This window comes from Bombina bombina, chromosome 2, assembly GCF_027579735.1.
Source record: "Bombina bombina isolate aBomBom1 chromosome 2, aBomBom1.pri, whole genome shotgun sequence".
Classification (NCBI taxonomy): domain Eukaryota; kingdom Metazoa; phylum Chordata; class Amphibia; order Anura; family Bombinatoridae; genus Bombina; species Bombina bombina.
This window is the reverse complement of record NC_069500.1, coordinates 509,833,189-509,848,157: the sequence shown is the minus strand read 5'-3', so window position 1 is coordinate 509,848,157 and position 14,969 is coordinate 509,833,189.

The following is a 14,969-nucleotide window of genomic DNA, read 5'->3' as shown; positions in this document are numbered from 1 at the left end:
ACCTTTGACCTAGAGATAATTAATGTCAGAAACTACTGAAAGAATCATCATAGTGATATTTTTTTTTCTCTTTCTTGTTGTAAACTTAAGCATTAAGCACAATAACTGGTAACGGAGTACAACCATTCTAGTTAATGTGGTTTTTGCAAAAAGATTCAATAATGAATTGCTCTTAAAGGTAAAGGTATTGCATTTTTTTATTTTTATTATTTTTTATTATGTATTTATTATTTTTTGTATTGTATTATATTTTGTTGTAAAAGTTTTAAAAGATAAGTTAGGAGTTGAGAATGGGCAAATCCCAGTCTAAACAATTTCCATCACCTAGGCAAGGAGAAACATTTAAAGATTATGTGGGAAAATATAGCAGAATGGACAGAAGCTATGAGAAGCTCTGATCCATTCCCCAGAGAGGGGGATAATGATACATTTCATATGAATATGGTAAAAGGGTTGTGTCTAGGTGATGAAGAGGCATTTCCATGGTATAAATGTGATCCAGGATGGAATATGGATTATATGAAAAAGGGTGGGGAAAACTGGCTGACTGTTGCTCCATACTGGCAATATATTGATATAGATGGGAATAAAAAGAAGGGTAAAAGTGAGAAGCAAAGACAGACAGCATATTCACCCCCCCTGTCCCATATAATGCCCCTCACCTACCTTTGCCATCATATAACAGACTATATCCTAGCCTCCCATCCCCTAGTGACATAGATCTAGAGACTATTGCTATTGCTTCTGCTCATGTACCCCAGGAATGGACCTTGCCAGGACCTTCTTTAACTCCCCGATACCAGGTCACTAAACCCCCAATTATGCCCAAACCCCCGATTAAGGTTGAACCAGTAACACCTTCCTACCTCCCTACAATAACCCCACAATATAAAAGAGGTAATGAAGAAGTAGAGGAGGAGGAGGCAGCTGTACCAGAAGCTAGTATGCCATTTCTTACTGTGGGAGACCAATTCATTATTAAACCTTTGTCCCCGGGTGAATTAAGGGAAATTACCAAGGGAGCCCCAAACCCCCGTCAACATCAATCAGCTTGTATTATGTATTTAAAAAGAATGTTACAAGGACAAAACATGACACAGACAGACAAATAATTATCATTGATGCACTTCTAGACTATGACCCTGAATCAGGTTGGAAGTGGGGTAATGTAAAGAGTATTAGTAAATTGAGTCGAGATCCAACAATTAACTATGCCCTAAACACACATGAAGGACTTAATGAAATGTGGACAGAATTAAGTATAGAAATGCATAGAATATGGAAGGATAAACAAAGTATGTCAATTGCACTAGCGTGCAAACAGAATACAAAGGAAACAGTAGTAGAATTTGTTAAGCATTTTTATAAATGCTGGAAGGAAGAGGCTGGAATGGAATCAGGAGATGCAATGGGCTCTCTGAAGGGCCAGACTTTCATTAGTAATATGCAACCTCAGCTTTCTTTGTTGGTGAAACAACTTGTCTCTGATTGGCTGGAGTTGTCTCCAGCAGAATTCTTGAAAAGAATTCATGAAAAAGAAGGGGCAGGTTGTTTTGAAATCAGGAAATTAGAGGGAAAAAACGCTGCTTTTTATCAAAAGCAGAGTTTACAACATTGTGATCCATTCCAGGCCAGGGAAAGGGATAATACAGGGAGTAATAGAATGTATGTGAGAGGTAGAGGGAGAGCAAGAGGAAGAGCTAGAGGGAATTATACTTCAAACAGAACACATTGTTTTAACTGTGGGGAACAGGGACATTGGAAAAATGAATGCCCAAAACTCCCTAATAATTCTGGCCCCCCTTACAATCCCCGACAGTATAACAGACAGCCTTACATAGCCCCTGCACCCATGGAGGCACCCAAACACAACATACAATGGCCATAGGGGTGCCTAGAAGGTAGCACTCCAATTTTTCCAGTGGTGTCAACAAGTTATCATGAGCAACCATACTTAGTCCTAAAAGTGGAGGGAGAAACCCTACCATTTCTAGTAGACACAGGAGCTACATGCTCTGCCTTATGCTCAGATATGTATGATGGCATTACTGGAAAATCTGAACCTTCTTTAGGGATTAATGGAGTGCTGACTCAGACTCGCATCACACCGCCACTTGAAGTTAGGGTATCCTGTACTGGCCAACAACTTTTGCACCCATTTGGTATTATAACTGGGTGTCCCCTTAACCTTTTGGGTCGTGATCTTATGGGTCCCCTTGGAGTGAAAGTAGCTGTCACTAGACAAGGTGGGTTAGACTTGAGTCTAGGGTCCACTAACCTGTGTTTTTTTAATGACATATTGACATATGTCCCATCTTCTGTATGGGCATCTTCAAAACATGACGTTGGTTTAGTTCAGTGTACCCCATATAAAGCCAGATTAAAACCTAATACTACTCCAGTGTTTATTAAACAATATCCATTGTCTAGAGAGAAGAAAGAAGGGATAAGACCCATGATAGAGAAATTCCTTAAACAAGGAATCCTCCGTCCAGTAGTTTCTCCCTATAATACCCCTATAAATCCAATCCCAAAGAAAGACAATGAATATAGGTTAGTACAAGACCTAAGGGCAATTAATGAAATAGTAATCCCAATTGCCCCAATAGTCCCAGATGTTACAACCTTACTCACAGCCATTCCACATGATGCCTGTATATTTACAATCATTGATTTAGCTAACACATTTTTTTCAGTCCGATTGGACCCTGAGACACAGCTACTTATGGATCTTTATTATGATGGGCGTCAGCTTACCTGGACACGCCTCCCTCAAGGCTATGTGGCCTCACCTGCGGTCTACTCGCTGGTGCTCCAACGTAACTTGCGGTCATGGACTCCCAGCCAAGGTTCCGTTCTCCTTCAGTACGTCGATGACCTACTGTTGTGTAGTCCTAACCAGGAGGCAAATTCAGTAGATACAATAAGTCTGTTAAAACACCTTGCTGCTGAAGGTCATAAAATAGCAAAACATAAGCTACAAGTAGGAGTGACAAAAGTGGATTACCTTGGTTTTGTGCTTTCCCAAGGCCACCGGTCCATTAGTCCCAAACGAATCCAAGCGATTCAACAGATCCCAAAGCCAGTTACTAGAAAGGACATGCTCACCTTTCTAGGTATGATTAATTATTGCAGACAATGGATTCCTGAGTGCTCCCATCATGATTCCATTCTAAGGCAAGCCACAAAAGGGGATAGCCCTGAACATATCCAATGGACCACAGACATGACTAAATCCTACATAGCTCTGAAGACTAGCATTATTAGTGCCCCTGCTTTAGGACTACCTGATTATTGTAAACCATTTCACTTGTATGCGAAGGACAATTGTAAAACCATGGCTGCTGTCTGTGCCCAAGAGCATGGTGGAGGCAATATGCGTCCCGTAGCTTTCATTTCCAAAGTAGTTCCAATACCGGTACAAGGGATGCCGGCGTGTCTCCGAGCATTGGCGGCTTGCGCCATGGCTGTAGAGATGGTTGAAACAATCACATTAGGCCATCCAATAGTACTACACACTAGTCACCAAGTTTTACATCTTGTAAAAAATGTCACTACCCAACACATGACTTCTCAAAGACTTTCTGGTTATGAATGTATATTACTAAATAATAAAAATCTGACTATTAAATATAGTAGTGTATCCTCAGGGCCAACTCAAATACTTAGTGCCTTACTTACAGGATCACCAGACTTTCCAACAGACCATGACTGTATAGAGGTAATACACCACATTACCACACCAAGACCTGACTTGATGGATAAACCTTTTGACCCTGCTGATAATGTGTTTGTTGATGGTTCTTGTTCCCGACATAGTGACGGTATTTATAAGACAGGCTATGCCGTTGTGCAACTACCAGACATTGTTCTAGATGCAGGCCCCATTCCTTATCCTTCTGCACAAGCTGCAGAATTAATAGCATTCACAAAAGCATGTAAATTGTTTGAAAATAAATCTGTTAACATTTACACTGACTCTCGTTATGCTTTTGGGGTTGTGCACGATTTTGGTATGTTATGGAAACAACGTGGTTTTGTTTCAGCAGATGGCAAGACCATCTCTCATACAGACCTGATTAATGACCTTTTAGAGGACATACAACTCCCAAAGGACATAGCGATCATACATTGCCGTGCACATACATACAAGTCTGACCCTATTTCATTGGGAAATGCGCTTGCAGATAAAATTGCTAAAGAGGCTGCTTATGTTTCTCATACACCCGGATCCACCATCCGTATGTATGCTGTTTTAGCCCCACCTTCATGTCCTACAGACCATATGCTTTTTGAACTCCAGGGACATGCCATTCCTAGTGACATATCTTTCTGGACTACTAATGGGTTAACTTTAGATGAGAATGGTTTGTTTTCTAAAGAGGGGAAGGTGGGCATACCGGAAAGCAGTGCACCACTCTTTATAGCACAAGCCCATGGCGTTGGACACCTAGGTATAAAACCAACAACTAACTTGTTGAAGCAATCTTTCTACATTAGAGGTATAGGTGATCATTGCAAGGCATATATTAATAGATGTGTATATTGCTTACAGACCAATGCAACCATCCCCAATAAAGCCCAGCATGACCACTTACCCCGACCTACAGCCCCATTCACACATCTACAAATTGATTTTACACATATTCCAAAAACTGGCACTAAACAATTATATCTGCTTGTAATAGTTGACGAATTTTCAAAGTGGCCAGAAGCTTTTGTTACCCAGAGGGAAGATGCAAAAACAGTCGCTAAAATTTTAGCCACTGAAATAATTCCCAGATTTGGTTGTCCGCTTCAGATTAATTCTGATAACAGTCCAGCGTTCATTAGTAAAATCACACACGAGTTAGTAGAATGGTTACAGATTAATTGGAGCTTTCACATTCCCTACCATCCTCAAAGCTCAGGGATTGTAGAAAGAATGAATCGCAATATCAAGGAAAAACTTTTAAAGGCAACAGCAGGTACATGGGTTAAATGGCAAAACTATTTACCTGCGATTTTAGCAGAAATCAGAATGACCCCAAATAGGACAACCAGGTTGTCTCCATTTGAGGTCCTAATGGGTAGACCATTCCCGACTCCATGGGTAAAAGGCCCACTTATCATTAAAAATGGTGATTTAGATTGTATTAAGGAACAATATGTAAAACAATTGATTGATAAATTGAATGGCATCTATGGTGATGTGTCTTCCCGTTTACCTCTTCCCTCACAGGAACCAACCCATCCTTTCAAGCCTGGAGATCTGGTCTGCATTCGCCAGCTGAATAAAGCAAAGAAAGGAGGTTTCCCGTTCAGCAAGCCAGTCACTGTGATCGCTGTAACCAGGACTGCCGTACTGACTGACGACAAGGACATCTGGATACACGCTTCACGAGTGAAACTCTGTCCAAAGAGAGGAGAAGCGGGTGACAAGCTATCAGTCACCCCTCACAAAGGAGAAGTGGGTGATAAGGTATCGATCACTCCTCACAAAGACCAGGATGACGATCTCAATCATGGATCCAAGACATTCCTGCAAGATCTTCCTTTTCCTAATGGGGATATTGATCTTTGTGTATATCCCAATAGTATTAATAACGGCATGTTATTACTCACCTGAAGATCCTGGACACTTTACACCTATTTGTTTACTATTATTAACATTGTTTAACTGTTACATGTCTCGTACTTTACGAAAGAAAATATCAGGTATGATACAAGATGCAGAAAAAGTTCAACTGCAAAATTTAATTAGAGGTAGACCCAGATAGTTTATATTGTAGGAACATTACAGGTTATGTGATCACGATGTGATCAAAGAGGGGAATGATGGATATATATATATATATATATATATTTATATATATAATATATTATGTTATATGGGTAATTTGAATCTCACATATTAAGCATATTGAGAGTAGCCTTAAATCTTGTATCAAATGTTTATAATGCAGCATTCCACAAGTTTCTTTTGTATAAGTTGTAACATATGGTTCTAATATTAGATCCTCTCTACAAATGGTTATATGGGCATATTCTGTTATGTGCTATAACAACATTCTTATTTCCTGTGGGCCCCTTATGCAAATGTGAAGTTAACTACGTTTTTTATATATTTCCTGTGACCTCATGTATGACGTATACTTCCCTATAAAGTCTTTGTGTGTTCTTCAATAAATGGGACTCTTGTGAAAACACTCAGTTGCATGTGTGTGTGATTTCAGTGGTCACCCCAGGGCCCTGAAGAAAACGTGTGCTGCACCCTTATCAGCCAGAGCAGAGTTAAGAAACAAAAGAAGTAACCCTACAGTATATTAATGCTGAGTGAGCCTGACAGACACAGGCCTGATAGTAAATGTAATTAGATTACACTAGCAAAATATTTTTAAATTTAAAATAATGTTATAAACGGATATTAACACTGGTGGCTGTTGGCTGGCACAGAGCAATGAACCAGAGTATATGCTGTGTGACACTGGCCTGATAGAAAATGAAAAAAAATTACACTAGCAAAATAATTATATTTTTTGGTTAGTTAAATTTAAACTAATGTTGTTAGGGAGATATCAGTGGTGGCAGTAATCACAGCATATGCTGTGAGCCTTAAACACACAGCCTGAAAGCCAGGCAAATGCTAATAAAAAAAAAAACGAAAAAAAAAAAAAAAAAAAACGGCACGAAATATAGCCCTAAAAAGGGCTTTTTGGGGTGCTGTGCTTGCAGCAGAGATGAGTGGAGTCCTTCTGGACTGTAAATACACTAGCCTAGCTATGTTTTTCCTATTAATGTCAGGAGCAAAAACACAACACGTCCTCTCATTAAGAAAGCAAGGTCGTTATGAGTATAAAATGGCGGATTCCGAGTAGCTGGGAGGGTCTGTGAGGGAGTGTCTGATGTTGATTGGCTCTAATGTGTCAGGCAGCTGTGACATAAAGGGTCAAAGTTTCCTCAATGATGACACATAGGGGCGGATCGAACATCGCCCACAAATGCGAACGCAAACAAGCTATGTTTGCTGTGAACCGTTCGCGGGCGAACAGTTTGGGACATCACTATTCGTGGGCGATGGTAAAACCTGCTTTGTTGAATATGTGGTGCAGGCATGGGTCTGAGGGTGCTCCGGAGTGGATAGATGTCATGATTCTGAGTGTGTCCTCCGTGGTGAGGGGGCTCCAGGTAGTGCGTAGAAGGTGGCGGGTGGTGGGTTTAGATGAGGTGGTGGTGGGTGGGTCAGCGGTGAGTGGTGAGTTCTGCAGCTCAAGGCTGTCGTAGATGTTGATGATCTTGCGGTGGAAGTAAGTAGCAATGTTGTCGCAGAGGTCCTGGGAGGGTGGGATGTCATTAGTATCACTGTTGGGTTTGGAGAATGCCTTGATGACTGTGAACAGCTCTTTGCTGTTGTGGGCTTTGGTGTGGATTCTATCTAGGATAGCGGTTTTCTTTGTGGTTTTGATGAGGTGTTGGTGGGTGGTGACGACTTCTTTGTAGGCGGATTTGTCCGAGGGGGACTTGCTGGATCTCCATATTCTCTCTAATCGTCTGCAGTGGCGTTTGGAGTCCTGGAGGGTGGGGGTGAACCAGCTGGCCTTGTTGGTGGGCTGGCAGCAGGAAGGTTACTTGAGGGGGGCGAGGGTATTTGCGCAGTCTGTGATCCAGCGATGTAGGTGGTGGGCGGAGGAGTTGGCGTCAGTGGAGGTCACTGGGGGGGACTTGATCAGGATGGAGTGCAGTTGTTCTTGGGTGATGTTGTTCCAGTTTCTGCGGGGCGGGCGGTGATGCCGGAGGTGTGTGGTGAGTTTGTTGAAGGAGAAATGTATACAGTGATGGTCAGTCCAGTGGAGTTTAGTTATGTGGTTGACTGAGATGTGGTTGCCTGCGGAGAAGATTGGGTCAAGGGTGTGTCCGGCTATGTGAGTTGGGGCGTTTACAAGTTGCTTCAGTCCAATGGTTCCAAGGTTTCCAGGAGGTTGGTGGTGTTGTGATAATTGGGGTTGTCTAGATGGAAGTTGAGATCACTGAGTAGGATATAGTCCTTTGAAGCGAGGGTGTGGGGTGCAAGGTGGTCGGTGATGGAGTCACAGAAGGCGAGATGCGGTCCTGGAGGTCTGTAGATGAGGGTGCCGCGGAGGGTGGTGTTGTGGTTAACCTTGATTTTGAAGTGTAGATGTTCCCAGTTTGGTGAGTGATCATCAGAGGTGGTTGTGACTTGGATGGAGTGTTTGTGGATGATGGCAATGCCTCCTCCAGGTCGGTTGCTGCGGTCCTTGTGGGTGATTTTATAGCTATCGGGGATGGTGTTGGCGATGTCCAGCGCTGATGTGGGGTTGAGCCAGGTTTCGGTGAGGAAGGCGACGTCTGGGGAGGTGGAATCGAGCAGGTTCCAGATTTCAATGGTGTGCTTGTGGATGGAGCGGGAGGAGAATGCAGTTGAGGTTCTCCCAGCTATTTGAGTGAGGGATGTTTAGTAGGTTGGTGGTCAGGAGGGCGGTGAAAGAGCAGTTGCGGCAGGTGAATGGTCCTTTGGTGTTCGTCGGGGATGCAAGGTGGCATGCTGATGATTTACCGATATTGAGAGAGCGAAGGGTGCTGGTGTTATAGCGGTGGTGGGTGCGGAGGTCAGGGTTCGTGGCACTGGGTGTGGTCCAGGCACGGACGGTCGCTGACTGGCTTACCTTTGGCGCACCTTCGGTGCGCCATCAGCACACCCGCTGCGCGCATCCGCTGTGCAGTCGCACAGCGACTGCAAGTATATAGAGCTGGGAGGGGGGAAGGGTTGTAGCAGGAAGTCAGAAGAATACAGGAGGGCAGAGAGTCTCAGAAGGGACTGAGCAGAATAGCAGAGAATGCAAGTATATAGAGCTGGGAGGGAGGAAGGGATGGAGCAGGAAGTCAGAAGAATACAGGAGGGCAGGTAGTCTCAGAATGGACTGAGCCGAATAGCAGAGAATGCAAGTATATAGAGCTAGGAGGGGGGAAGGGTTGGAGCAGGAAGTCAGAAGAATACAGGAGGGCAGGGAGTCTCAGAAGGGACTGAGCAGAATAGCAGAGAATGCAAGTATATAGAGCTGGGAGGGGGGAAGGGTTGGAGCAGGAAGTCAGAAGAATACAGGAGGGCAGGGAGTCTCAGAAGGGACTGAGCAGAATAGAAGAGAATGCAAGTATATAGAGCTGGGAGGGGGGAAGGGTTGGAGCAGGAAGTCAGAAGAATACAGGAGGGCAGGGAGTCTCAGAAGGGACTGAGCAGAATAGCAGAGAATGCAAGTATATAGAGCTGGGAGGGGGAAGGGTTGGAGCAGAAAGTCAGAAGAATACAGGAGGGCAGGGAGTCTTAGAAGGGACTGAGCAGAGTAGCAGAGAATGCAAGTATATAGATCTGGGAGGGGGGAGGGTTGGAGCAGAAAGTCAGAAGAATACAGGAGGGCAGGCAGTCTCAGAAGGGACTGTGCAGAATAGCAGAGAATGCAAGTATATAGAGCTGGGAGGGGGGAAGGGTTGGAGCAGGAAGTCAGAAGAATACAGGAGGGCAGGGAGTCTCAGAAGGAACTGAGCAGAATAGCAGAGAATGCATGTATATAGAGCTGGGATGGGGGAAGGGTTGTAGCAGGAAGTCAGAAGAATACAGGAGGGCAGGGAGTCTAAGAAGGATCCTATTTATGGTTTTCTCTGACTCAGAGGATCCTATTTCAGAGAGTGATATTGATTAATCAACCTTTCTTTTGAATGCATTCACTCTTTATTAAGGAAGTATTGTTTACTTTGAGTATTGAGTAATCTAGTCCTCTAGATAACTAGAATAGCAATTTTTTTTAATTCTGTTTTTTTTTAAGCTTCTGAGGTTACTCTTGAAGTTTTTCTTATTCCAGGTGCTATCTATTATATGTTTAGTAAGGAATCTAAACTTAGTGCTTCTTTGTACCTTTCTTCTAGGTTTTAAAAGCTATATCCTTTACCTATGGCTAATTTAGAGTTTTTGTGTAAAAGTCCCTAAGGTGGGGCTATTTCTTCTTGCTGAAAGTATTTCTATCCTATGGAAGATCTTTCTTCTTTTAAGGATCCTTTAGATAGGATGTTTGTTTCCTATCCACCGCCTAGATTTAGAGTTTTGCGGCCAAAGGGGTGAGTTAGCTACGCGTGCTTTTTTCTGGACGCACCTTTTAAATACCGCTGGTATTTAGAGTTCACAGAATGGCTGCGTTAGGCTCCAAAAAAGGAGCATATAGCATATTTACCGCAACTTCAACTCTCGATACCAGCGGTGCTTACGGACGCGGCCAGCTTCAAAAACGTGCTCGTGCACGATTCCCCCATAGAAAACAATGGGGCTGTTTGAGCTGAAAAAAACCTAACACCTGCAAAAAAGCCACGTTCAGCTCCTAATGCAGCCCCATTGTTTCCTATGGGGAAACACTTCCTACGTCTGCACCTAACACTCTAACATGTACCCCGAGTCTAAACACCCCTAACCTTACACTTATTAACCCCTAATCTGCCGCCCCCGCTATCGCTGACCCCTGCATATTATTTTTAACCCCTAATCTGCCGCTCCGTACACCCCCGTCACCTACATTATCCCTATGTACCCCTAATCTGCTGCCCTAACATCGCCGACCCCTATATTATATTTATTAACATCTAATCTGCTGCCCCCAACGTCGCCTCCACCTAACTACACTTATTAACCCCTAATCTGACGACCGGACCTGAGCCATACTATAATAAATGTATTAACCCCTAATCCACCTCACTCCCGCCTCAATAACCCTATAATAAATAGTATTAACCCCTAATCTGCCCTCCCTAACATTGCCGACACCTAACTTCAAGTATTAACCCCTAATCTGCTGACAGGAGCTCACCGCTACTCTAATAAATTTATTAACCCCTAAAGCTAAGTCTAACTTTAACCCTAACAGCCCCCTAAATTAAATATAATTTAAATCTAATGAAATAAATTAACTCTTATTAAATAAATTATTCCTATTTAAAGCTAAATACTTACCTGTAAAATAAACCCTAAAATAAGAAAATGAGGGTATAATACACACCAGTGTGTATTACTACCCTAAGGGGGCGCCTCCTAAGGCGTATCAACTAAACAAATACTAAAGCAATAACAAAAACCTAAATTGTTACTTGTAGAATATACAAATATGCTTATACATATATATATGAAGATGTACCAACATAAAGTCCAAATGAGTTATAGTGATACAGTCCCAATCAAAAAATGGATCCAAAACACGGTAGGCAGCTCTCAGTCTTAGGATGGTCTTCCTGATAGATGGGTAACTGAAAAAAGATAAAACACAGAGGCGCCAAACATGGCCTAGTATAGCCAAAAAACAGATGATAAAATCCACAAGGTAGCGATTAGATACTCACAATGGAGGCGCACCCATTGGTGCTTATGAAGCAGTCTGGAGCCTCTCAGTGGTCCAGCTCACTGGTATACTTCATGGGTCAAATAGTGGTCCTTGGTCGTGGTGATTAGCAGGTTCCTGAGTGAACACAAAATATGCAAACCATAGCCCAGTAACGTTTAGACAAGTGAGTGGTAAACTGAGCATTCTTACTTACAAGATCCAAAGCACCAGCAGGTGCATATACTGCAAACTGGAACCAAACAGTCGCCCAGTAGACTGATCCCTCCAGGTGATAACAGGATAACTCTCAGGTGCCAGAGAGTTAGCAGCATATAAATTATATAAAAGGTGTCCAAAAAGCAAGTGTATTTCTGTAAAAATCTTTATTAAAAAGCGACGCGTTTCTCAGCTAAAACAAGCTGTTTCCTCAGGCTAAAACATTATTAAAACACATTCAGATTACACTTGCTTTATACAAAACTATACTAATTGATTAACCAATCAGATTGTTCAAACCTTAATGGTCATTAAGTGTTAGCACCTGTCTGCTGCAGGGTTGGTATGGCAACCTAGAGCCCTAACATAATTCAGTGTGAATACCAAAGCTTCAGCAGACCAAACTAATAACATAAATCATCATCTGTGTACATATAAATATGATAAAATCATCATTTGGATTGGTGATGATAAACATAAACATAACACTGTTAAAAACAGGGCTCCTATTTCCTATAGAATTATATATTTTTAGAAAAAAATGCTTGTTTGAACCAACTGATAATATAATGATATGTTTCCCATACATATTCAGTCTGCATTCATCGTACTCTATACATTTATATACAGCCTACAATATCAGCCTTACCATATTCTGATACAATGTAAAAACCATGAGCAACTTAGTCATACAATCAGGGCAGGAAAAAAACAAAGCTGTCAAACTGGATATCAAAATATTAATACAGACCCAAACCTTCATTAATTAGGTGTCTGCTTCCTGAAAATTGCACAATAGCTAAGTTTGGCCTCGCTTCCATTGAGTCGTAATTCAGTTTGCGTGCACTCGCAAACCGTTAAATATGCTGTCGAAAGCAATAGCGTTTAACGACTGTTTCCAATGGCGCGTTATACCTCAATATCGGCTGCCGGACTTCGGCTGCCGAAAAGATTTTCGCGTCCCATAGAAAGTAATAGAAGCCGTTAATCGATAAATTATACCAGGTTTCCATTGAAAGCGCTAACCGTTAATACATTGTCGGAGGCTGTCAATACATTGAGATATATTACCCCCAGCTCAACTAGGTGTAAAAGAGGAAAATTGTGCTTTTTGAGACCTATTTTCTATTGAAATTATAAAACTTGCAAATAATGCAAGTGTTTTAATGTAGAAATAAATTGTTATAAGTAATATTTATTGTTGTCTCATGTATAGAAATAGTTGAACTTATATTCTAATAGAAATATCAGTATATATTAAAATATAATAATATATGCAAGAACATATCTACAGAATGCAAACTAGACCTATGCCTAGGGCAGCAAGAAATATTACTTATATTTATGAAGTGTTAAATATAATTATATTAGAAAATAGTATTTGATTATTAAAAATATGGATAAGTGTTTTTTTATTTTTCTTGAGAGGCGATCACAGGTAATAAGCACGGACGTTAAACGTAAATTCTATAGCGTAAGGTCGGGTTACCTTAGCAACTAATTGATTTTCAAGAAATCCGACGTCAGATGGAAGCGTTAACACAACGTTAACTTACAGCTACACGAAAAGAGCGACTGCGCGCAACACGCTAATCTTTTCAATGGAAACCTGGTACTAAAATGCAGCCGTAAATTACTTTCAGCTGTCGGCCGCTTCGGTAGCTTACGGCTCCATTTTTAACGACTCAATGGAAGCGAGGCCATTGTTTGCTGAGACCTTAGTAGCGGATGTATATATTGCCCCCACTAAGTGTAAGGCTATTCTGTGTGTGATCCTCATAGATCAGTCTGTTTTGTCACTGATTCAGTGAGTGTTCGTTATTTGTCCGGGTTTAACTGTTGTGAACACTGATTCAGTGAGTATTCATTATTTGTCCGGGTTTAACTGCTGTGAACAGTATTGACTCGACATATGGGTGTCAACTAATTGTATGGCGTGGAATCTAGCACCAATGACAACATTGGTATGTGTAGATGGGTGTGGACTATTCCCGGAACATGAGAACTTGAACCAATGGTTGTGAAGGTGTTTGTGGATGGGGTGGGCTAACCTAACAGCGTCAGCACAACATGTGCTGTACGCACAACCTCAGTCTTGCGTATGAAGAGGTCAGCCCACGCTCACACCGTGACTGTCAGCTCTAATGATCTTAGGAGATCCTATCTCCTTTGCAGGGGCCACTGTATCCAATATGCGCCTGGGGTGCCTGCACTCGCGAACATAGCGCTGAGCTGCAGCTATAAGCACGGACTAAACAACTGTGATTAGTCTCTTCTAGGTGCTCGATTCATATCAAAATATAAAGTGTAATTGTGTAAAAATGTTAATACTTGGTGATCATATATTAGTGATTAAATATCATATTGTGTGAGCCATGATGCAATAAGAATTATAGAGAATAAATGTGATATAAAGTGTGATGATATAATAATGTAAATAAAAGTGGTGTGCAATTATGCTGTGGCGATCTACCAACGTAGTGGTAGAGGGTGAAATATGTGGTGTAAATATGTGCTTAACTAAATAAGATGTGAGGTTAAACCTGATGCTTTTTATAAATAAATGTGTTAGTGGTGGCATGTGATCTGCTGTGAGTGGTGTGTGAATGGTAGTGATTACTACTTAGGGAGAATGTTATGTGAAGTGTAAGTAGATGGCCCAAGTGATAATCTCTATGTGGTGTGCAATTGACATAATATATATGGTATAGGAGATGTGATAGAAAATGATAAAACTCTCTCTAACCATAAAATAAAAATATAAATAAAAATAGAAGGACTCTCTCCAACCAGAGCAGAGCCCTGGCTATAGGGCTAGGACTGTGGGATTCAGGTACAGAGATTGTAATACCTATACCATGGCCTTGTTGGTCCAAATGTATATTCATACAATATTTGTGATAACAGACGGTGTTATTTATGATAACTAGTGATAGATTGAAACACTAATCATCTCACTAGTGTGAGGATACAGTCTTCTAGTTGCGGGAGATTGGCACAGTAAGTCTGCCTTCCCAATCCGTGCATCAGCACAGTCTTAAAGGTTAAATGTAAGGAATTACACAGCCCGAAAGAATAGTGCCTGGACTAACTGACCATTATTTGAGCATATATGATATGGGACCCTATATGGTACATAGTAGTGACATATCACCCTAAAGAAAAAGCTGGAAGGAATGAAAATGGAAGGAATAAAAAAGAATAAAAAGGAGGGACTCTTCCTGTACCAATTGAGGTTAGGCAGAGGCAAATATGTTCCCTAGTAGTAAAACGGGAACAGGAGTGATCCCCAATCATTCTCAGTCACCTAATCTTATTAGTTGTGCTCTAGAAGTGAATATACTGGCAGTGGGTCAGATCAAAAAGAAGCCATGTCTAAATTTTCGTTCAAGCCATAAG